At 38.4% G+C, this 25,053-nt stretch overlaps 1 protein-coding gene across 1 annotated transcript in view; it reads left to right on the top strand.

The window, feature by feature from the left end:
* Positions 1-12,359: 12,359 nt before the first annotated feature.
* Positions 12,360-25,053, top strand: part of pcyt1bb (phosphate cytidylyltransferase 1B, choline b) — a 658,357-nt gene continuing 645,663 nt past the window's right edge. Inside the window, exon 1 of the mRNA XM_087299870.1 lies at positions 12,360-12,659. The gene's annotated coding sequence lies outside the window, so the exon portion shown is untranslated. The remainder of the gene's footprint in view (positions 12,660-25,053) is intronic.

Raw genomic sequence — 25,053 nt, 5'->3', positions numbered from 1 at the left:
ATTTGGATTAGTCAATTATCTTAAGTTCCATGTTTTTGGATGGTGGGAAGAAACTGGGGAACCCAGGGGAAACCCAAGTGAGCATGGGGAGAACGTGTAAACTCCGCACAGAAGGGGGATTCTTCAAAACAAAGATGGCTGTTATATGGAACTTAGTGTCTTAGGAATCGTCTGATTGGTGATTGCAGGACAAGCTGCAAGCAATCATAAGCATGTGATACTCTCGAAATTAGGTTATAAATAAACTTTACTCAGAAACGTGTAAGTAAAATGCACTGAAACAAAACACACAGACATGAGACATATGTCTATAGAAAGCCTGAAGTTTCTACTTTTTAAATGCAGCAAGTGAATGTTTAAAAACAAACATTGTTTGATAAAGTAATCAGTATGAAACCAACACAATGTGTAGTTTCTCAGTCAGAGCTTATTATTTTTAATGCGACCACGCCCATGAGGCTTTGTTGTTACAATCGTCCACTGTCACGGTTGCAGGTTTGTGCGCTCTCCCGGAGTGTCTGTTTGATCATGTGGGGTTGTTTTCTTTTTGTTGCCCACGTGTATTTGTTTTGGTCACGTGTTATGACGGCACTCAGCTAGTTTGATTATTTCGCCAGCTGAGGCTCATTATCGTGCCTATATATGGGCGATGTTTTCTGTGTGTCCTTGTCAGTTCGTTAAGTGTGTGTATGTGTGCTATTTGTCTGTGCTCAGGACCGTGAGGAGTTACCACTGGACCCTGTTCTCCTGCCTGATCCCTGCCCTGTTTTCTCCTAGCCCTAGCACCGCACTCACTCCTTGAATTTGTTTTGACTGTGCCAAATAAATATTTATTGTTCACTCGCACTTGGATCCATCTGAACATTTCTTTGAGTGTGACAGTACACGTGAGACACAGGCTCCATGTAAACTGTGGTCAGAAAAAAACTTTGGAATCTCCACGAATACTTAAGAAATACACGAGAGACCTTCATAAAGCTTAGAAGGTGCACTTTCCAACTCATTTAGAAAAATATATATATTTTTTGATGTGCTAGAAAAGGCTCACACGCTTTTATCCTTCACCCGTGCTTTTAGTTTTGCCATTGGGCTAATAGATGGACCCTTATAGGGGTGTGCATCAGGGGTTTTGTTCAGACAGATTTTAATTTCCATGTGTAAGTCAGTTACTTATAATGCATCAGTTGTTGCTCGTTCATTTTTCGAGAGTATCCAGGTAATTTAGTTTGTAACTAAAAAGCATTGAACTCAATATTCAGCCTTAGTTATGATTGGTTTGTTTGTGTTTTATGGGGCACCTTTTGTGAAAAAGCTGCAAAAGCTCTGTACAGTATATGGCTGTTTGAAGATCTTCCCTGAGGCTCACAAAAGACTTCAAATCGAAAAAGGCCAGAAAATAGAAAAGCCTATGAGGCACCTGATGCTCTTTCTCTCCCGTGGCAATAATTCTCTTGAGTGTATCGTTTTAAAGAGGATAGATTCCCAGGAGAGGGCTATTCATTCTCCTATCAGTGCCTGCTAATGGATGCTTGCTTTAACCTTGGGATAGCACTGTATTCTGCTGCCAACATCTCATACAGATAATTCTGATATCACCCTGCAATTTCCTTAGAAAATACTACATTTTTTTCCAACTGATTTTGAAAGGCTGATTTATGCAGTATAAACACAGTTGAGCGGATTAACTTTCCTGTTTATTTCTGTGATGTCCATGCCCAATTTTCAATATGATTAGTCCAGTCTTTAAAGTCTGACGGTCATTCAGAAATCATTCTTTGATGCCTCCTAAAGCAAAACAGATTCTGTATTCTCAAGACATAATATGAAATTTTAGCTGACCACAAATCTATGCACACAATTTAAAAACTATTAAAGAGCACCTATTTTGCATTATAAAAAGGTCATATTTTGGTTTTGAGGGTCTCCAACAACAGTCTGATATGCATGCAAGGTCAATAAACACTTTCATTCTCTTATAATATGCATTTATTTTTACCTTATTATTCCAATGACTCCCATATGATTTGTTCAGTGATTCATTTGTTCCCAAAACCCTCCTTAGCACGATGCTAATCTGCGCTTATTGGTCCCATGACCCATTCTTCGGTGACTGGTCGACTGTGTTCAGCGTGAGACAGAAAGAAATGTCCCTCACAGTTCTGGTTCTCAACAGTGTTATTCAGTAGAGATGTGAACCTATACTGGTCTCACAGTTCGGTTCGGTTACGATTATTATGCCTTCGATTCGGTTCAATTCGATATCTCAGTGCATAACGGTGCATTGACGTTGCTTTCCATATACAACGTTATATTTTAGGGGGGAGGCTATAACAAGCTGTCTGTATAAACACACAGACACACAGCACCACACTGTCTCTCATTCAAACACATAAACAAACATAGACAGCACCTAACAAACACACAACAGGGAGAGCTCGCGCTGTGCGGAGCAGAAAAACAAAAAAAAATGAAAAAAAGTAGCACTTTTCCGATGGTCCCTTACTGAGAGCTCCTCTCAGCGCGAGCTCTCCCGGCTAAACACATATTGCGAGGGCTTAAACGGAGCAGTGCTCGTAATGTCGAGCAAAAAAAAAAGAAAGACAGCTGTGAAACATAACCAGCTTTGTCTTTTTGTAGGAAACACACTTTAGATCTTTTTAGGGTAAGAGGTTTTTGAGTTATTGCCGTCTATAACGTTAACTGAATGTGCGTCAGGAATATCGAAAACAAAACCAACTTAACCGTGCTCATTTCTGGCGCCTCCCTGGATATACAGCGCCCTTAGCATTTGCCTATGGTGTCTATGCCACGGGCCAGCCCTGAGTTGGCTGAGTGTTGTAAATAGCGGCGCTCACCTCCCTCGCGACAGAGCGCATAGGAGATAAATGACGTCAGTACAGAATAACCGGTTATGATTATTACTGAACCGGTACCGAATTGTCCGCGTCTGCATGGCGGTGCACCGAAGAAACAATTAATTTTGACACCCCTATTATTCAGGCACTTCAACCTAAATCTAACCAGGAATAGCTGACAATGGCTAAAGCAACAACTAACGGCAGTGGATCACAAGCTCACAAACACATTTAAATTCGTAAACAAAGCGGCATGTGTCACAGTTTCAATGTGGCTTAGATGCGATATGAGAATATAAAAGAGTTAACCAGATACAGAACAAACTGTTACAAGTAACAAAACACAATTAAATACTTACACTTGTGAAATGGGGGAAACTGATCCATGAACTGTGTACTGTATAGTTCCTGTTAAGCTTTGACAAAGACCTATACATCAATAGTCTTTTCTGATCCTTCCTTTGACAAACGACTGATGAAACCCCCGTTGTAAGCATGTAGATTGCTGTAGCACTCGTCAGAAAAATGACGGGAACACAGCACAAGCTGGGGCTATAATGCTGAGGTATTTTTTGCAGAAAGGTTGATTTCTGTATTGATGTCACGCTGCACAACTAAAGACTCGTTACAGTGGCGATTCATTCGAACCACTCTGAGTCTACTTTTTTTAACAGTAAAATCAATAGTTTTAAACACTGTGCACTTTCAGATTTAAGCCTTAACTGCATATTTCACTTCACTTAAAGCTGTTACACAATGCATGGATGGTCACTTTTAAAAACCCATAACAGGGGCTCTTTAATAAAGTGGCTTTTCTATTATGCGTATGTTAATGAACACTCAACCTTTTTGTATGGAAGCATATGAGTAGCTTAATTCATTTTGAAATGTTATATGCAAAATGGCAAGGCAATATGTTAAATGGCAATGTATTTCAGTTAGCATTTTCAAAGACATACAGTTGAAGTCAGTATTATTAGCCCCCATCGAATTTTTTTCTTCTTTTAAAAAATATTTCCAAATGATGTTTAACAGAGCAAGGAAATTTTCACAGTATGTCTGATAATATTTTTTTCTTCTGGAAAAAGTCTTATTTGTTTTATTTCGGCTAGAATAAAAGCAGGTTTTAATTTTTTAAACACCATTTTAGGGAAATAATTATTATCCCATTTAAGCTATATGTTTTCTCGATAATCTACAGAACAAACCATCGTTATACAGTACAATAACTTTCCTAATTACCCTAACCTGCCTAGTTAACCTAATTAACCTAGTTAAGCCTTTAAATGACACTTTAAGCTGTATAGAAGTGTCTTGATAAATATCTAGTAAAATAGTATTTACTGTCATCATGACAAAGATAAAAAAAAATCAGTTATTAGAAATGAGTTGTTAAAACTATTATGTTAAGAAATGTGTTGAAAAAAACTCTACATTAAACAGGAATTGGGCAAAAAAACAAGCGGAATAATAATTCAGGGGGGCTAATAATTCTGACTTGAAAGAATAATCTGAAATTGAAAAAAAAAAAAAATTTCATTTAATACATCGTGACAAATGAAAGCCGATGTGAAATTGAAAATGCATACTAGGTTGGCCACACCCACATACGGCCGCCACTGCCGCAAGGTGGGTATTACATTTTGTCATCACGGCTGCAGCGAGTACTATCTGCTTGTTTAGTGGTGACGTGTTTGTGACGTAAGTAATATTGTTTCCAGGTCCAAGCCGCCATTCACTTGAGTGGAGAAATCATTAGTTTATGATCACTTTTTATTCATATCGCACATTAAAGTTAATTTTATATAAAGTCATAGTGTACACAACAATCTCTGGGCTTGCTGCATAACAAAAACCAAAATTTTAACAATTTATAAAACAATGAATTACTTTCTGGCCATCGGATATTAGGCATGGACATATATACTGCGATCGTGACTTTCGAAAGAATTAAATCGCTTTGTAAACGTTTATTATTACCATTTCATGAATCTCCCCATTCAGTTGAATAGAGCGCTTGGACCCGGAAGCCGCTCTGCGTGACGTCACACTTAACAAGCGGATTTGGGACATTTGGTAACATTAACTTGAACTTAATTTGATCTTTCCACTTTTTGTTTTTTTTTATATTTGACATTTCTATGAGCTTTTTCTTGGTAAGTACAGCTAATTCTAAAAACCAAATAAGTTTATGTTATATACTGTACTGCACTTCATTCCACTTTATTAATGACACATAATCAGGCATGTAGACCGGGTGGTAAAATATTCTGGGGCGGTTAAGAGGAGGTGACTAGATTCAAAGCAGAATGTTTGTTGATGCATTTCAGAAACTGCTGATCTTCTGGGTTTTTCAAGGACAAAGATTTGCAGGGCTTACAGAAAAAGAGACAATATCCAGTAAGCGGCAGTTCTGTGGCCAGAAATGCCTCATTGATGCCAGAGTTCAGAGGACATTAAGGCAACAGCAAATCAAATACAGTAACTCAAAAACAGGCGAGTATCTCTGTATGCACGACACATCAAATCATACAGTTCACATGGGAACAGCAAAACTGAACAAAAGAAGACTGAAACAAATCACCTGCTTTTTATTTCTGCCGCACATTTCAATTTGATGTAAACAACGTGAAAGCAGAGATTTGTTGTGGCTTTTATTAGCAAATATATTTCTATATTCAAATGCCCTCCACACGATCACATCTCAATCCAACAGAGCACTTGGGATATTATTATGGCAAGCAATTTATATCATTCATACATTCATTTTCGTTTTGGCTTAGTCCCTTTATTAATCTGGGGTTGCCACAGCGGAATGAACCGCCAACTTATGTTTTACGCAGCGGATGCCCTTCCAGCTGCAACCCATCACTGGGACAAATTTATATTATATATAATTTTTCATTCATTTTCTTGTCGGCTTAGTCCTTTTATTAATCCGGGGTCGCCACAGTGGAACGAACCGCCAACTAATCAAGCAAGTTTTTATGCAGAGGATGCCCTTCCAGCCGCAAACCATCTCTGGGAAACATCCACACACACACACACTCACACACTACAGACAATTTAGCCTACCCAATTCACCTGTACCGCATGTCTTTGGACTGTTGAGGAAACCGGAGCACCCGGAGGAAACCCATGCGAACGCAGGGAGAACATGCAAACTCCACACAGAAACGCCAACTGAGCCGAGGCTCGACCCAGCGACCTTCTTGCTGTGAGGCGACAGCACTACCTACTGCTCCACTGCTTCGCCTCATATTTTATTAAATAAATAAAAAAACTTATACTGTAAGGTTCCTCAAGAGTGTCACCATAATACCAGGAAAGTGATGATTTGTTTAACCTTGAGTTAAACACTTCTATTGATTACTTGACATCATTTCGATCCTAGATCCTGGATGGATATCAAGAGCACAATGTCAGAGATTGTCTGCATCCTGTCTGCTCAGCATCTCACATACACCAGTAAATGGATCGGACGCATGTGTTGATTGCCAATTCACACGCACAAAATGAAGTCACAAAGTCATTTTACCTCAGTCGGTGTTCAGAAATTTTGGTCAAACCGAGTAATACATGAGAAATGGGTTATTAAGTCTCAGCCCCAGGCAAATAATGTTTCATTATTGTGCAGTTTTATTGTAATTCAGTACTATGTATATACACTGGCCAAGTTTATGGGATTTAATAAATGTTTGTTCATAGTGTACACTCACCGCCCACTTTATTAAATGTTTATTAAATGACTCCTGTCCAACTCCTAGTTACTGCAAATTTCTAATCAACCAATCACATGACAGCAAATCAATTAATTTAGGCATGTAGACAAGGTCAAGGCAATAATCAGAATGGAGAAGAAAAGTGATTTAAGTGACTTTGAACATGGCATGGCTGTTGGTGCCAGACAGGCTAGTCTGAGTATTTCAGAAACTGCTTATCTACTGAGATTTTCACGCACAAGCATCTCTAGGGTTTACAGAGAATGCTCCGAAGAATTGAAAATATCCAGTGAGTGGCAGTTCTGTGGGTGAAAATGTGACGCTCAATAATCAGGACGTGGAACCCAATTGCAAGTGAAAGCGTTTTAATGATGATCACAGAAAAAGACAGAGAAAATGGTGAGTGGCTGGAAGTACACAGTCTTTTAGCAGGAATAACAGTAGCGATATGGTTCGGCAGCGCCGATAGAAAGTTTATGACACTCGTCAACAGAGTGAATCAAACAGTCATCATCAAAGGAACCGGAAGCATCTGAGAGTGAAACGAGGAAGCAACCGAGCCACTCACCACCAGCGAGAATCAGCGAGAGGATCCTAACAAAAGACAAAGCACCGTGAGCATACAACGAACTGACAAAGTGAGACAGGAACGCTGAACATTTATAGGCACAAAAAATGCGCTACACCTGTAGCGCGCTGATTAACAGCCGAGCGGTGACACGCAATAGTTCCGGTAACAAGGATCATGTGACCGCTCAGCTGATGACACGAAAACAAACACCCACTGACAGGCACGCGATTCCCACACAAGCACAGAGAGAGAAGCACACATACTTAGAAACACATACCATAAATAATAATGAACTGTCACACAATGCAGACACTTCAAATGAAGAGCAGATAGATCCACAACCATGACAGAAAATGATTTGATGATGCCAAAGGTCAGAGGAAAAGGGCTTTTTAAACTGATAGAAAGGCAACAGTAACTCAGATAACACTTATTACAACCGAGGTCTGCAGAAGAGCATTTCTGAATTCACAAGACATTGAACCTTGAGGCGGATGGGCTACAGCAGCAGAAGGCCACACCTGGAGCCAATCCTGTCAGCTGAGAACAGGAAACTGAGGCTACAATTCGCACAGGCTCACCAACATTGGACAATAGAAGATTGGAAAAACGTTACCTGGTCTGACGAGTCTCGATGTCTGCTGCGACATTCGGATGGTCGGGTCAGAATTTGGCATAAACAACATGAAAGCATGGATCCATTCTGTCATGTATCAACGTCTCAGGCTGAGGGTGGTGGTGTAGTGGTGTGGGGGATATTTTCTTGGCAGACTTTGGGCCCATTAGTACCAATTGAGCATCGTGCCTACATGAGTATTGTTGCTGACCCTGTCCATCCCTTTATAACCACAGTATACCCATCTTCTGATGTCTACTTCCAAAAAGATAACGCACCATGTCATAAAGTGCAAATCATCTCAGACTGGTTTCTTAAACATGACAATGAGTTCACTGTACTCAAATGGCCTCCACAGTCACCAAAACTCAATCCAATAGAGCACCTTTGGGATGTGGTGGAAAGGGAGATTCGCATCATGGATGTTGAAAATTTGCAACAACTGCAGCTATCATGTCAATACGGACCAAAATCTCTGAGGAATATTTCCAGTACCTTGTTGAATCTATACCACGAAGGATTAAGGCGGTTCTGACGACAAAAAGGGGGTGAAACCCGGTCAAATTAGTAAGGTGTACCTAATAAAATGGCCAGTGAGAGTACATATATATTATTTTCAAAGACTAGTTTTCCATGTGGCTGACACATGTATAGCATGCAAATGAGAGCAATCGAATCGTACGAAGATTAGACAAGGTTTTTGCAATGTATAATTTCAAATGACTTTCCATGTCTGGTCAGAAAGTCCTTGCCGTCTAATCAGTCTGGGAAACACGAGGAGGCAAAAGCAGACATTTACCAAAGTAATGAGTGTCCCTAATGACACTAAGTTCATTTAATTTGTCCTCAGGATGGTAATAATTGGACTCCATTATGACCCCGGTACCATAATTAAACCACTGCCTGGTGATATTCTACACACTGGCATGTAGTTGTCAGTAGTGATTATCAGCAGCATGAGAAAGGGAGTGACAAGCAACAACTTTTCTGGTACCCACAACTAGAAGCTTTTTCTTTTTATTCCCAGAGTATGATTTGTCATAAGAATAGCAAAGCAATGCAGACAGATCCATTAGCAGGCCAAAAGTGCTCAGGGTGGGAGAGCAGATTAATCAAACTCCTCTACCATTTCAGTGTTTGCTAAATTGGATAGACGAAAGGGCCTGCATTTCAAACAGCAACCAGGATGCGGTTTGACTTAAGGCTATGTGGCCAACAAGTGACCTTGGCATTTAATCATCAGCCATTTCAACTTTGATGTTCTGACTGACATTTCCGGCAATCCAATTTACACCACTTCACACTTTTAACGACTGGTCAATTTGTCCAATGCGGTCCAGGCATATTTTAATCTGAAAACTTGGGAATATATTGATGTTTTGTTTTGTTTTTTTCACTGGGCAGCTAATATGGCTAAACCCTAAACCATTTTATTTTTTTCAGATTGAACATTATACTAAAATCTACGGAACCCCGGAAGGGACGTAGTGGAGGAGAAAAAGTTGGCTGGGTGAAAAAAAATAATGGGTGAAAGAAAAAAAATGGGTGGGAGGAAATTAATATTTCTAAGTTTTTGCGTTCTCTCGCAAAGTTTTGCGTTCCCTCGCAAAGATGTTTTGCGTTCTCTTGCAAAGTTTTGCGTTATCTCGCAAAGATGTTTTGCGTTCTCTCGCAAAACTGTTTCTCCACAAACACTTCCTGTTCACCTCACTCACGTTAACCCTCCCGTTTTTGCCGAAATTATCCCATATTTTACCATTCTACCCCACTTTCTTTACATTCAATCTGTGCGTCGATCGTCGCCTTACACTTTTCACAGCATTTTACATGCATTCACTGATTCAGAGGTAGCATATGAAAGGCGACGATCGATGCACAGTAATTTAAAGAAAGTGGCATAGAATGGTAAAATACGGGAGAATTTCGGCAAAAACGGGAGGGTTAACGTGAGTGAGGTGAACAGGAAGTGTTTGTGGAGAAACAGTTTTGCGAGGGAACGCAAAACATCTTTGCGAGATAACGCAAAACTTTGCGAGGGAACGCAAAACATATTTGTGAGGGAACGCAAAACTTTGCGAGAGAACGCAAAAACTTAAAAATATATATTTTCCTCCCTCACATTTTTTTCTTTCACCCATTTTTTTTTTCACCCAGCCAATTTTTTTTTCCTCCACTACGTCCCTTCCGGGGTTCTGTAAAAATCTCATTTCACTAAACATTTTCGGATTATAATTGACTTTGCTTGAGAAGATGGGAACATTCCAAGGGAGCAAATAAATTGGAAATCCCGAAAAAGCATACACTTTGATAGCTTACACAAACCATCAAGATCATGAAGTAAATTAACTGCTTTTTGATTAGGTTACATTGGATTGTTTGGGAAATGAAACGTGTCTAACTGTCCCTTGGGCTGGCTTTGTGAAATAGAGGCTGCATTATGTTCTCTATGCATTTGAACACGGATAAAAATAGCCCAGAGTCATGTGACAACAAATATCATATGACACCAACGAGCATTTGGCAGCAATTCAAGCACAGTGTGTGCATTGAATAAGGGGTCATATAGCCAACATAACCATTATGAGATCCCCACTTTCAATACTGACCTCTTTTATATGTCCTTGACTTTCTTTAGGTAATGTGATTACACTGTGGATATAAAGATATGGACATGGTCAGCAACAATACCCAGGAAGGCTGTGGCGTTGACACAATGCTCAATTGGTACTAATGTGTGCAAACTGTGCCAAGAAAATATCCCTCACATCATTACACCACCACCACCAGCCTGAACGGTTGATACAAAGCAGGATGGATCCATGCTATCATGTTGTTGACGGCAAATTCTGACCCTACCATCCAAATGTCGCAGCAGAAATTGAAACTCATCAGACCAGGCAACGTTTTTCCACTCTTCCAATCAAAGGGCAAGTTTGTTTACCCATTTATGTACAGTATACTGGATGTCTTTGGACTTGCAAATCTACATGGGAAGAACATGCAAACTCCACATAGAAATCCCAACTGGCCCAGCCGAGCCTGTGAGGCAACAGTGCTAACCACTGAGCCATTGTGCTGCCCTGTAAAAACAGTTTGCAATCATTCAACCTTTTCAGACTGTTTTTTTGCCCTCAAATGAAGAACGAAAAAGAACTTAAGTCCAGACGACAGTATGCTGGCCATGCTAAGCAGCACTCAATGATTTATCTCAACAGCAAATCTTTAACTCTAAATGAAGACACTATCACTTTGCACTTTTAAACTGTAGATAAATCTTGGACAAATGCCCTTATTACATTGAAATTATCCTTCACAAAATAACTTGTTTTTCTTCTCACTGAAGTTTGGCGAGTTCCTGAATAATTTCTGAAGTTAAATCTTCTCACACCCTATCATCTTTTATGACAACATCCAACTCACACAACTCATAGTTCATGATACTGTTTCATTTGAACTGAACTTTAGTACCATTAAAATCTTGCCTTTTAAGGTCTTGACAAATTTACTTTATTTCTGGAGATTATGTAGCCAGAGGAACGTATGGCTGCATTTTATCTTTAAAACGAACGCTACGGCGCAGTATGTCACTGTTCCTTTTCGATTTTACCAGCTGACCGCTTACCTCCGTATGGATGGCTGTTCTGCTGCTACCAGTTTGGCAAGTGGCTCGCCGTGTATGTCAGCAGACTTAAGTCAGAGTTGACTGTGATGATGGGGTTTGAGTCCAGAGAATGGTTCCAGAAAGCAGGTAAAACAAAACCCTAAAAATAAAATAAACAAGTTAATAACAGGGTGTGAATGTGGTAAAATCTGAAAACTTGGTAAAAATCAGGCTTTTCTTTTTCTGGTTTGCTTTAGGGAAGTGGGTGGACAGGTCAATCTGTGCTTTTGGGACAGAGTGGGGGGTGACCCTTTAAATCTGCAAATGCACCATGTTTAAAACTATTGATTCATCTATATAAGAGTCGACTCATAGTGGTTTGAATGAATCGCAGCAGTACACGAGTGTTTAGCAGTGTCCGCATGACGTCAATATGGAACTCAAGCCCCGCTCATGTGATGTGCATGCAGACCCAGAAAAATTGAAACCCCCCTGTTTTTTAATGATCAAAAAAGACTATTGATATTCACCTTATTCTCCGCCGACGAGCGGGTGCTATTTGAATCTTTTTGTCTCGCGACTTCCGGTCACAATTACTTCCATTCATTTGTTGACAATCGTTACGCTGCTTGATGTTGCAATTTGATATTTTCTTATTATATTATTCTACTTGGTCTGTGTAGTCATGCAAACATTTGTTTGTAGAGCAAGTAGTTTGACCTTTTTCTGCCGTTTATTATTCCTAGTCATTTCTCACATAGGCGACTGAATCGGAAGTTCTAAGGGTGCTTTCACACCTGTGAATCGATTCAGTTGTTCCGAAACAGAGATTAAAATTGTTACATTGTTGCTCTTTGCTCTTGGAGTGGTTCGCTTTCACACTGCAAAGTTTCTAATCAGACCAAAAGAGCTAAAACAAGTCACGTGCGAGTAAACTTTACTTACATTGGTCAGAGTGTCAGGGTTTATTTTGCAGTGTCCTGTTTAGCTGTCAGGAGAGGTGGTGGTTTGGTGGTGATTGACAGGGTGCGCGTGCGTGACGTGTCTGAGGAGAGACACGGTGGGGAGGGGTGAGAAGGGTGCACGACGATGCCTATTTGAGGACAGGGAGAGAGACGCGAGATTACCGGGAGATCATCACTCATTTGCTGGCATCCGGAGACTCGCGAAACTTCCCGCCCTACTCATAATTCTCTCTTCATATAGCCGTAAGCCTATTACATATCCATAAAACACTGTGATATAACCGCGCTCGGATCGGATCGCTTTCTCACTGCAATCGAACCGCTCCAGGGTTCGTTTCAATCGAGCCGAGACCACCTCATTCAAGCGACCTCGGAGCGATTACTTTGGCGCGGAACAGAGCGCGATTGCCCTGTTCACATATGCCAATCGAACCGCGCTAACTGGGCAATCGAGACACGTTCCGAAACAAAAGTGTAGGTGTGAAAGCACCCTAAGACAATCGCGAAAACAGGCGCACTTCCGCATTTTAGAATAAGGTCAATATGGGACTGTCAGAGCTTTACAGTAAACAGTTCATGGATCAGTTTCTTCCTCCATTACACAAGTGGAAGTAAATGCAATTGAAGTGGTTGCCTCCTTGTTTTCTATAACTTCCAAATTATGTATTTAATTGTTTTGTTACTTGAACCCCGCTCCACGCAGTTTGTACTGTATCTGGTTTACCCTTTATATTTTCATACTGCATCTAACATATCGCATCTTGAACAAACTTCCCATATTATGTGGCTCGGAAATGCTTTTAGAATGTATGCTAAAATAAAGGATTTGCATGTTTCTGCAGATCATTGCATGTCAAACTAATTACATAACTTGTAAGACTTCTTTTTTTTTATTTAAATTTTTTTATTGAGATATTCATTGCATTGCATTGCACAACATTACAGCAGATGTTACAGCATCTCAAGTTTTTTTTTCTTTTGCAAAAAAGAAATAAACTAATTAAATCACACACATAAAAATAAGTAAAAATTAAAAACAATAACATTAGCTGTAATAGAATAAAATAAAATAGTTAAGAGAGGAAAAAAATAAAATAAATAAAATAAAAAAACAACAACAGAATATCTAACCCCTAAAACCCACCCCACCCCTGGGACTGAAGCTTATGCAGTACTGTTGGTGTGACCTTCACCATCTGGATTTTTAATCTACGCTTTCAAGATAGAGGAGAAGAGGAGACCAAATCTTGTAAAAAATTTTCAATTTCTTTGCCATAAGAAATCTAATCCTTTCCAAATGTGCTAATTTAGTTAATTCTTCCAGCCAAGATCTAAATGATGGGGATTCTGTTGATTTCCAAAACCTTAGCACCAGCTTCTTTGCCACAATAAGACTGTAAGACAACAGTTGTTTTTGAGAATCCTGAAGTGATCTAGTTTTGTCTGAAATTCCGAATATAACCAAAAGTGGGTCGAAAACTAATTCACAATGTAAAATTTCAGATAGAATTTTAAATATTTTAGCCCAGAGTGGGATCACATAACTTGTAAGACTTCTTCCCAGAAAACCCTTAAAACAAACTTTTCTGTCTTTCCTCACTTTGCCTGTTGGCCGGGCTTAATCAGACTGCATTTTAGAGTCCTTGGACTGCAATATGGAATTGCCCAACAGTTCATCCGATGAAGATTTTTTTTCCCTGCTTTGAAGCCGATAACACATGAAGCCAGCAAACAACTAGATGGATATCCGCCTGTGTTTCAGACACCAGGGAGTCTCTGCTCACATTCTCTGCTATTTGCTGCCTCTGTCAAGACTAATACACATCTTCTTTCATCGGTTGCCTGTGAGAGGCTCCTCAGCACTTCAGGATTGCTTTTCGGCCCCAAAAGAGCTAGGCTTGACTGCCACAGTTTTGAAGATCAGCTTCTGCTTAAGATAAATTGGATGTTTAACAACTTTGAGTAGGTAGTGTGGAGTTTGCATGTTCTCCCTGCATTGTGCTCCGGTTTCAACTACAGTCCAAAGACATGGTACAGGGGAATTGGATAGGCAAAACTGCCCATAGTTTATGTATGTGTGCAAATGAATGTGTAAGGCTTTCCCAGTGATTGGTTGCAGCTGGATGGGCATCCGCTGTGTAAAACATATGATGGATAAGTTGGCGGTTCCTTCCACTGTGGCAACCCCAGATTAATAAGGGACTAAGCCGAAAAGTAAGTTAATGAATGAACAACTTTGAGTAGCATATATACACAGTTTTATATAAGTTTTAGCAGTGGCTTAGCGCAAAATGTAGGGGCCCCTGGTGTCTGTCATACATGCACACTGTAAAACCCAAAAAGTTCAGGTAAATCAAACCATTTAAGTGCAAAAACTAACTCTGAGTACTGTGAACTTAATCCATTTAAGTTGAAGTAATGATGTTTTTTATTAACTCTTTTCAAATGAGTAGAATTGTTTTTTAGTAAGCTTTGAGTCAACTACACTCATTTCATTTGATAAAGTTGACTGTTGGGTCTTACAGTGTATACAGCATACACACATGTTTGTTTTTGTGAAAAGTGGGTACATTACATAAGTTTCCATTCATTTTATACTGTCCAAACCCTAAATTGTATCGCCCCCACCCCACCCCTAAACCCAACCATCACAGGAGACTGTGTGCAGCTTTACTCTCTGGTTAAACTCATCCTGTGTGATTTATAAGCATTTTGAGAAATGAGGACGTCACCAATATCCTCATATTTCACCTCCTTTTTGTAATACCCGTGTTATACCCATGTCATTATACAGATTTGTGTCCTGATATGTCACAAAACACCTACACACACACACAAAATTTACACCCCCTTTGTGTTTGGTGTATTTAAATATATTTGTGAGAGTTTTGTTTGTGTCTAGAAGTAATTTTTTATGAATCTAACCCAGTGCTCTGGAGGATAATAAAGGCTTAGACCATAAGTTAGCAATTAAATGCTGTTATTAGAGAGCATTTAACAGCCCTGTATGTCATTTGTTTAAACTAATTATATATACTGTTGTGTATCAAATATAGCACAGGCACACATAATAAAAGGGCCAATCCCGATTTAATTTTTCACCCTTAACCCTTAAAACAGAGTATGAATGGGAAGGGCTTCAAAATTTACCCCTAAGAAATGGGACAGCACCCGCACACATCATCATACTGTATGTTGTTGCAAGCTCTTACTTCATATGAGATCGACCATGGCAACTGCTGTAGTTAATCCAGTTGCATTATTTTTTGGTATTTATCTTCAGGAAATCACTGAAGACATAAATTATTATCTATATCAATATCAATATCAATATATATATATATATATATATATATGTTATCATAACGATATAATATGGCAATAAGCTCGTAACTGTACTGTGCATTTACACCATGGCCATCTAAACACACGAAAACAACATTAACATTATAGCAGACAATGTAAAAATATTACTCTCAGCCACTGGACTTTTTGACAGAGTGTCATTCAGTAACAGATGTGAAAGTATGTTGTGGGACTGCTGTACAGGAGATATTATTATGGATTATAGATTTTATAAATGTTTTTTTTTTTATGATGACCGTAAAACAAAAACACTGCTATTAATGTATTAAAACAATTGCTTGCTTGTAGCAAAAATTATGAATAATTCCAAAAAAACACGTAAATATGTGCCTCTCCTGATTCACTTGTGCAGCCATGTTGCCGTAGCTGGTAAAGTTTTATACTATTTGGTTTCTAGTGTGGTCCTGGAAAATCTCAGTATCAAGGGCTATCTAACCCTTCCCCTTAGCCGTACGCTAGAAATCTGTGCGGGAACAAATTTTGAATCCCGCTCCCACCAGGTTTTAGCCTGAACCAGACCGCTCCCGCTTATATTCAGCATTTGTCGTCCCGCTGCCCGACCCGGCCCGTTTTCTTCCCACCACGCCCATTTCCGCTAACGAGCAGGGGAGGTGGGTTTGGGCGGGGGGGGCAGTCTATAACAAGCTGTCTGTATAAACACACACACATAAGCACCAAGCAAGTGACACACACACATAGGCACCACACACACACACAGCAACAAACAAGCTAAACGCAGCATCACGCTTCACCAAATACATACGTAAGCTCGCTCACTCGGGCGTCGTCAGCGATATTGCTAGATGGCCCACTCCCGTCCAAAATGAAACCAGTTACCGACCACTCCCAGACTTTATTCGGAAATGTATTCCCGTGCCGCAGAAATCTGGTCAGGTCCCGCGGCTCGAATGCAGACCTCTACCATACGCCTTCAAACTAAAGAGAATTTGGACACCCCTATACCTTTTCATGTGAGTGCACAAAACGAGGGGTAAGCGCAAGGGCTAAGGGGCAGAATTGGGATTGGACTCATGATATAAATCAGCTATTTCCTTGAATTTGGGTCAATAAAAATTTTAAGGCACTCTTATGTCATGTATTTTATTAAGGCATTTTTTTCAGAATGGAAAAAAGGCATGTATAAATGTTTCATCAAGGAACAGTCTTTTTTTATTCTGATGCCTTATTTTTATAGTATAGAGACAGTAGAAAACCAGTGTCTCCGAATGTATAGTCAGGGGCATGGGAAGATAGCATCTGTCTGAGCTGTAGCTTGTTAAATCAGCCTCTCTTTCGTGTAACATAGCTTTGTAGTGTCTGCTAGAAACCATTCGAGTCTCCATGGATCCAGTGGATTTGCTTCCCAACTCACCTTAAAATAACTTCCTCTCTACATACCACCCTTCACATGCCTTTCGCTGTTGTTTCAGGATCATGAAACGGAACTTTGTATGTGCAGGCCGCAAGGCTATAGGTACTATATTTTTTGTACATTGCATATATTATACTAGTACTATGGTATATGCAAATGTCATCTTTATTTTATATAGGGCTTTATACAATCTAAGTTGTGTTAAAACCACTTTTCAAGGATGAACGTGGATAACAGGAAAAAGCCAGATAACAATATTTAATTTTGTGGGACGTATTCAATAAATCAGGCAAAATGCTGCTGTAGTCCCGGTTTGTTATTTGTTTTCAGTTCAGTACTAATGTCACTACCCTACCTATATTACTTGCATTTTGGTATAAAATGCCTAATGGAAATGCCGAGATTCTCAAACATTTCCAAAGACAAAAAAAGGGTATGTGCACAAGTGGGTAGGATAATTGTTTTATACAACCGAAAGAAAATGTGCATAAGCTGCCGTTAAAACACGTCATCAAAGCAATCAGATTACAAAAACTTCTGTAAAACATCTGAAATGTTATTCGGTCATTCTAAAATCCCTTTCATCCTAAAATTCAATCCAAAATTCATCATCAAAGTGGTTCAGTATTATTACCTCCCAGAAGGTAAGCCTTGAGCGGCTGTGCCCCCAAAAAGCAGTCCCGTGCCTCCAAAAACCACCGCGCATTCATTTTCATCTTCTGAGGTAATTTATTATATTAGAAAAAAATCTTCTGCATATTTTTTTTTTTTACTTATTGATATTTAGTATCAAAAGTTAAATTAACAAAGTTAGTATTAGCTATACTGTAAAAGATCTAGGTGTTATATTAGCAACTTAATGTTTAAAATTTTTAAATAAAATAAAAAAACAAACGCCTTCTTTCATCTCAGAAATATCGTTAAGTTTCGAAGTATGCTATCTATCGCAGATGCAGAAAAGCTAGTCGATGCTTTTATGACCTCTAGGCTGGATTACTGTAATGCTCTGTTCACTGCTTTCCCAGCATACTCTTATTAATAACCTTCATCTAGTACAAAATGCGGCTACCAGAGTTCTTACCAGGTCTAGAAAATATGATCATTTCACCAGAATTTTATCCTACTTACACTGGCTGTTACGTTCTGTATTAATTATAAAATCAATCAGCTTCTTACCTATAAAGCTTTAAATAATCTAGCTCCTGTTTTGTCTGACAAACCTTCTGTCTCTTCCAACCCGCTCTTTAAGATCTCAAAACTCAGGGCTTCTGATAGTACCTAGAATAGCAAAGTCAAGTAAAGGAGGTCAAGCCTCCTCATTTATGGCTCCTAAACTCTGGAATAGCCTTCCTGATAATGTCCAAGGCTCAGACACACTCTCCTAGTTTAAATCTAGATTAAAGACCTATCTTTATCTAGTAACGCATACACTCAGTGCATTGCAAAGCGATATGTTGCATGAATGCGCTCCACACTGGTGTGCTGGCTTGACAACCACCGGTAGGACACATTCCTCCTGTCTTAATGCACCAGACATTTTGTTAGGAACACTCATATGTTTTACATGTTTGTTAATATAACTGCTATTTTCATTTATAACACATTTTTGCATCTCATTTAAATACACTATGAACAGCAGCTACGCTAATTATTTTCTTTATTCTCTATTTCCACCTGGGGATACTCATCCTGAGGCCCCTAGAGACTATGCAGCACCATTGATGCAATTCAAGACCTGTGGAGAAATGATGCCAAGGTATCCATAATCCTGGACCAGGCCGTATCCTGAGCTGCTGCTGTGGTGGTCATGAAGGTATGGAGTGCATGAGACTGATTCTTGAAAGACCAAAGTTACAAATGAGTCCCTGCATTGATCCTGTGGGCCAGTCTGACCACCGGCCGGTGTTCTACTCACACCTGCAGTTTTCCACGATGGACGTCCAGCTTCTCCAGCCTCCGGCGCCTAGACTGCAGCTCCACGCAGGAAGTTTGGCCAGAAGAATAATGGTTGTGCCCAACAGAGCCTGGTTTCCCTCAAGGTTTTGTTCCCTTTACTTTGTCAATTGGTGAGGTTTTTTTTTCTCGCCACTGTTGCCATTGGCTTGCTTGGATCAGAAATTGTGGAGATGCGCATCAATGAATTTGCTCTTCAGTGTTTGAACTTCATCTCTGAAATCTGGACTTTACTAGAACTATGTTAAGCTGCTTTGACACAATCTACATTGTAAAACCGCTATATAAATAAACATGAATTGAACTCAATATTTGGTGCCAATTTATCAGTAATGATTTTCTCTTTGACTCATTGTACGGAAATGGTACTTTGTTCTCAAGTATGTCATGCAATATTTTAGATTAGCACAGAAATATAATTCACATCAATAGTTAAAAACAGCTATTGTTGAAGAGTATTCACTGAAGGGCAGCTCCACCAAATGGACAATTCTCAACAAATGGAGAATAAACCTTGGCGGAAACCAGGCTAAGTCAGGGGACCAGTTCTTCTCTGGTCAAACAAATAATGAGGCAAAGCTTCAGTCTTGAAAAACGTTCTGTGGCCTTGAGCACAATGAGTGTCAGCCATGATAAAGGTGCAAGTACAAGTAGGTCTCGAGTGAGTGTTCAGGCTGGCCAAAGGGATCAATTTAGAGACTTGTCCATCATTGAGGTCTTTGCCGGCATCAGTCTTGAGCTTGACTCATTGATGTCCTCTTTGACCATGTGGAACTGTGTTAAGGTCACAAATCTTAGAAGACTTTTGTTTTTGAGTGACTGCATTTGTTATGGTCACACCATTGTGAAGTTTTGAAGATTTAAAATAACAGTTTCGCAATAGAAATTGAAGTTCTTACTGTGAAATTCTGAATAATTCAGCATCAACCATTGCACTAAATTACAGTTTCACTGTATCCCTTGCATTTAAAAAAAACCCTGACAAATCTCTTTGGTCAAATTGTGTTCCTGCCACTACTCAAAGCTAATTTTGAGGTGTTCTTTTATGAACATTTCTGGTCTGGGGAAACTTTATTCAAAGGAAAAAGCTAATATATTCTGCTAATTAACAAATAATTCACTAAACTGTTTTAAAACATCTTGCTGCTTTAATTAGGTTTTATCAAATTATATTTTCTAGTCATCTCAACTTCAACATCAAACTGACTGAACATTATGTTTCATCTCATATAGCTAAAAACGTTGATCCTGATAACCCTATTCAAATTAATTAAAGCAGTGGTCACCAAACTTGCTCCTGGAGGGCCGGTGCCCTACAGATTTTAGCTCCAACTCTAATCAAGCACACCTGAACAAGCTAATTAAGGTCTTACTAGGTATAATTAAAACATCCAGGCAGGTGTGTTAAGGCAAGTTTGGCTAAACCCTGCAAGGACACCAGCCCTCCAGGACCAAGATTGGTGACCCCTGAATTAAAGTAACAAAAACCATTTGCTGTCTCGTTTTTTTTTTTGTTTTTTTTGTTTTTTATAATTTGTGCTTTATTTTTCACGGAATATAGTACACTTTGTATATGAACATGGCATTAATATAACCGGATGTCTGTAGATATCTCCTCTAGTTTTCTCTTTACATTTTGTACATTCTTTCATTCATTTTCTGCAGCCGATCAGTTTTATGCAGCCGATGTCCTTCCAGCTGCAACCCATCTCGGGGAAACATCCATTCACACTCATACACCAAGAACAATTAAGCCTACCCAATTCACTTGTACCACATGTCTTTGCACTGTGCGGAAACGGGAGCACCCAGAGGAAACCCACGCAAACGTGGGGAGAACATGCAAACTCTACACAGAAACGCCAACTGACCCAGCCGAGGCTCGAGCCAATGACCTTCTTGCTGTGAGGCAATTTTGAACAGTGCAGTAATATTTGACATTCATAAAATTACTATTTAAATGACATAAAAGACTCGTCTTAGGACATGGTCTGCTGAAAGTAATTTGTTAGGTCTGTGGAAACATACATTTATTATCCAAAGTAATGCAAAGTGTTAGTTTCACAGCACGGCTGTGTAACTTCTTTTCTCTTTTCGGTTAACTGGTCAAGCGGTTTCTGTCTCCAGAACATGATGAGATCAGACCTGAAAAGGCATTTTACCCTGCCGACTCCAATACTGACTTTGCATGCTTTGTTTTAGTCATCTCCCCACCTTCTAAGAACACAATAAAGACATGAAATCTTTGTCTCAATTTAGACTTGTGATAGAACTTAAAGGCTGTGGACCTCCAGAAGGCTCTGCAGACACATGGACTTCTTAAAAGACGCTGTATGACTGCAGATAAACCAACACGTCTTAATAAAGGAATTCTGCTTGTTTCGAGTCTCCTGGACTGGGTTTTTCTCTTCTTTCATCATTTATTTTTTTTACAACAGGTCCAATAAGTTTTCTTTTATTATTCAGCAATTTTTAACCGAGGAAAATAACGTTTTTTAATAATGACAACTTTAAAACAAAGATGTGTGTCTGTGTGTGGTATGAAATTCTTGAACAATGCTAGGACTAGTAATCAATAAAAATGTGTATAAGATTATACTGTTAAAGAAAGATATTGATTAATAGAGGTGATTGTAAAAATATGGAAAATGTATACTATAAATAGTTTAAAACATAAAAAATATATATAGTATTAAAGAAACATGTTGATGAATAGAGGTGACTGAAAAAATAACAATGAGAAAGATATGAAATTTCAGTTAATGGTTCTTTACAATACTATGTATTTTTGGGGAGTCTATGTTATAAAATGGAAATGTGCAAATGGTGAATTAAATATATAATATGTAAAAGATGGCAAAAGGTTGAAATATGTCTCATGTAAAAATAAAGAGATAAGTAAAGGGAAAAAAAAGCTGAAGTAATAGACAAATGATGTGGGTGGTAGTATGGCAGGGTAAACTAACAAGCTTGTGCTTCATCCTGCTCCATTTTGACCACAATTAAATGTTTTTTGTTTAAAGAATAGATTTAAGTATATGATTTTTTTTTTTGTTTTTGTTTCAAATAAATGAATTAAATCAAATACAAAATTAATGCCTTATTACATATATTTTATTGGTACTTCATAACCCCTTTTTTGATAAAAGACTTTTGATTATGTTTTAGGATTTTTTTCTTTCTGTATTTTTTTATGGAAATCGCATCAATGAAAATAACATAAAGGTCTGTATTATGTTACTTACGGAACAAATCAATATCAAATTTGCTAGTTTTTACCATAATATGCCAACCCCAAACACCAACAAGATTAAAAGAGGAAATCCAGCCAGATGCGAAATACAAATTAATTAAAGTTCATATGTGCCACTTTTAAGATTAGGTTTTCGTAACTACATGGGATAACAGTTAAAATTTAGTTTGACAGCACTGCCCTCTAGTGCCAATTTAATTACCTTTTGCAAATACAGTGATTCAATGTATGTCCAAGAGAACCTTTATCTGGTTATGGTCACAAATGTTAATTTATTGCAGTATTATTAACTAATCATGCGTAAATGCACTTCACAATATTACAGTTAAATCTGTCAGTGCTCCTGCTAAGACAATCGTTTTAATATAATCAATAAAGATTGAATAAATGAAAAGTTGCTGCTGGTTATGCATTTATATGTCAATGTTAACTCTTGATTAATCCTCAAATTACTCTAGCACAAATACCATAACCATATCTTTATTATTATTATTATTATTATTATTAATAAAACATTGCGAAACACTTAGTGGTTTAGATTTCCAAATAAATAAAATCTGACCTTTAACTATTAAAGAGGTAAAGGCAAGTATCTCAAACTGTTTACACGTAAATCGGGTCCAATCCTTGAGGACACCAAAAATTGCAGTGGTGGGACAGATATTCACCTTGGTTTGGAATATTTTGGACATGGATTTTTAAATAATTGTTCCAGTAGTTTTGTAGTACTGGGCAGAAAAGAAAAAAAAACATGACATAAATAACAGGGTGACGTGACATCTATCACACTTGTCATCCACTTTAGGATTAAACCTAGAGAGCAGAGCTTTGGAGTAATGAACCCTTTGCAGAATTTTAATCTGTATGAGTGAAAGCAGAGAACTTATTGAACTTGAACACATTCTGTCAACAGCATTTGCCCACCAGTCAATCTAAAACTCTTTACCCAACTCAAGTTCCCAGGCACTTTTCATTTTAGCAATACTACGGTCCTCCAAATCAATAAGCTGACAATAAGTAAAAAAAAAAAAAGAGTGCCTTTTCAAAAATATTTATACATGAGAAAATCCTCCAATACCAAATTAGGTGGAAGCCAGGGAAAATTTGGGAATAAAGAAACAGCGCAGTGCCTGTTTAGAAAATAACAGAAATGATGTGAAAGTGGTAGTTTTAATTCAGAAGATAACATTGCATAACTGCAGAATACACCATCCTTATAAAAATCTCTGAAATATAGTAAATTTAGGAAACAAAAAAGGAAACAAGTGATTCATGGATAGTGGCATCAATGAGGAGGCTCATACACATGACACTGTAAAGTGCCATACATATTAAACTTGTGGCCGCACTAACATTAAACTTTTAAATTAAGGTGGGGGATAGAAACTATCGTCGGGCCACAGGCCTTGAGTTTAGGACCCCTGACTTAGACAGTGGTGGTGCATAGTTTTGCTGACAAACTACTCTTTGAAGTAAGTTAGGTCAAGTTTTCCTGAATGTAAAATGTTTTCAATTAACCTTATAGCCTAGCAATTTTACATAAAACCTGAGAATTTTTTTATCATTTACATTAAGGTTTTTTAAATATTTCAACACTTTAAGGTAGGATGCTGGAAAAAAAAAGCCACAGGAAAAGGGTAAGAATTTAGAGAGCAGGTATGATTTATTTTTTTTTAATGATACAATTAGCAGGAATACAAAAAGCTGTTGTTTTTATTGTTCAATTGGAAATTGACACCCCCCAGTTGACCTGGGACAGTTCTGACCATGGTGTGCCTAGTACAAGCATCTTAAAATCTTTGAGTTTTACTTTAAAATGCTGTATGTTAAGCAGCAACTTGGTCAAACTGTTGGATATTTTGTACAAATCACCACCTGAGATCCTGCAGCACATCCTTTTCCACAGAGGATAGTGATGTGACCTTCATGAGCCTCTGGATATTCAAAGAAATTGTCAGTGATGCTAAATTCAGGGAGTAGGCTCACTACATCTGGCTGGACGTTAAGTTATTTACAGTATATGAACAAATCTTTATAGTGACTACTTGGGAAAGTGCTTGGCATATAGTATTTCACAATATATGTATACACATGATGAAGAATACAGATTATGCCAAGCACTTTTTACAGAACTCCATTAGTTGTTAAACTTTGAATTACATTTTGTGTCTTGCTTAAAACGTACTTGATTTTATTTAGGTATCATCAACTAGTGTATATTTTTCAAGGAATACAAAAAAAAAAAAAAAAGAGTACAGAGTGCCACATGCTTTGACAGAATGCCTTGAATGTGGTGTCATTTTTAAAGACTGCCCACCTGTTGATGTTGGAGATGGCAGGAAGGAAGTCCTGGGGGGGACTAGTGATAGTAATTCCACTATGAAAATATATAAATGTTTTTATGTTTATTAAAGACAATCAAAAACTGTTGTATCTGTATATTATATATTAGTCTTCCTGCTGTACATGTCTGAATGTGCATACAGAAGTTGTAGTTTACTGACACAACGTAATGGCGTCGACGCTATTATGTTTCTAAACAATGAAATCACAGATGCTGCCCCAGCAGGCTTCAGACAGGGGCTTCCTAGCCAGATTCATGGTGGCAGGCCAGATTGACTTATCAGGCGACCCTATAACCGGTTCGCCCCTGTGGTGTCTACTTGAGGTATTAAAAATTATCAAAATCTCAATTTGTTAATCACAGAATGAAAAACCAACCAGGCAGATTGCAGCAACAGGTAATTTTTATCTAATTTCTATAAAGTAATCAGATATT

The sequence above is a fragment of the Danio rerio genome, chromosome 21 (genome assembly GCF_052040795.2).
Source record: "Danio rerio strain M-AB ecotype USA chromosome 21, GRCz13ab, whole genome shotgun sequence".
In the NCBI taxonomy this organism is placed as follows: domain Eukaryota; kingdom Metazoa; phylum Chordata; class Actinopteri; order Cypriniformes; family Danionidae; genus Danio; species Danio rerio.
Note: the sequence above shows the minus strand (reverse complement) of the source record. Positions and strands in the feature narration are given on the sequence as shown.